The following is a 1,000-nucleotide window of genomic DNA, read 5'->3' as shown; positions in this document are numbered from 1 at the left end:
CCTTTTGCACACTTCCCCCTGCTATTCTCATTCTTTTTCATCTGAAAGATGTGTTTAATTTTCATTCCACCTCTCTACCAGTCTCTTCTACATGTGTGACAATTCTAACTACCCTCCCTTGAAGGCTGTGCCTGTTCCCCAGAGAGGACTGCTTTGTTTTCTATGATCCTCAGATATTCTGCAGGCACCTTTGTTCTAGAAAATGACCAATTCTGACTTATTATAATTAATTCATCCCTCAAATATTTGTGGAAGCATTTATTTAGGCTCTAAAACCTAAGGTAAAGTCCATGCCCTTCATTTTTAAAGTCAGGGAGAGGCTGAAAAACAAAGGATTCTGAAACAACGTGGGAGTGAGATTGAATACAAACACAGGTTTATTATCTTCTTTCTCCCCCCATGAGGGGGAGAAATGGTGTCTCTTTTATACCCTTTGTTGCACAGCACTTTGCACATGGGCTAGCCAACAGACCATTTATTGAATAACTGAATGAACACATCTTAAACAGAAGAAAACAACAAAGTGCAACTTACCGAGTGTCCGGAAAGGTCTCTGACTTGGTAAATGGGAGAAGAAGCCAGGCTTCAGTGCATTTGTAATCACAATGTCAAAAAGATCTGCAAAATCATCCCTAAAAAGCAACACATTTTTTCATAAATTTAGAAATAGTCTATATAAAACAGAACTTGATCTTTGCCTACCTACTTGACCACAGCATCATTTCTTATCTTTTGATTAACTTTTTATATGCTTTCTATACATTTTAAGGTGCGTCTTACCCTGTAAATAGAAAGTGGTTTAGCACTAGTATTCCTGACACCACCTTGAAGTATAAACACAAGAAAAGAAAGAGCACATTAACTCATTAACTCTAGGTGCGAAGCTTTCTCATGATGAAAACAGTCATGGTAAGTGCATTCTGTAGCTTCTAACAGCTAGAAACAGTCACAAGCTATGTCTTCCTATGAGTCTGGAAATGTGTCTGGATTTGTTAGCCTG

General features: G+C 38.1%; 1 protein-coding gene across 1 annotated transcript in view; it reads right to left on the bottom strand.

Moving 5' to 3' along the window:
* The window catches only part of NT5DC1 (5'-nucleotidase domain containing 1), a 133,848-nt gene that overhangs the window by 30,962 nt on the left and 101,886 nt on the right, over positions 1 to 1,000 (bottom strand). The window lies entirely within an intron of this gene.

Source organism: Hipposideros armiger, unplaced genomic scaffold, assembly GCF_001890085.2.
Source record: "Hipposideros armiger isolate ML-2016 unplaced genomic scaffold, ASM189008v1 scaffold_571, whole genome shotgun sequence".
In the NCBI taxonomy this organism is placed as follows: domain Eukaryota; kingdom Metazoa; phylum Chordata; class Mammalia; order Chiroptera; family Hipposideridae; genus Hipposideros; species Hipposideros armiger.
Note: the sequence above shows the minus strand (reverse complement) of the source record. Positions and strands in the feature narration are given on the sequence as shown.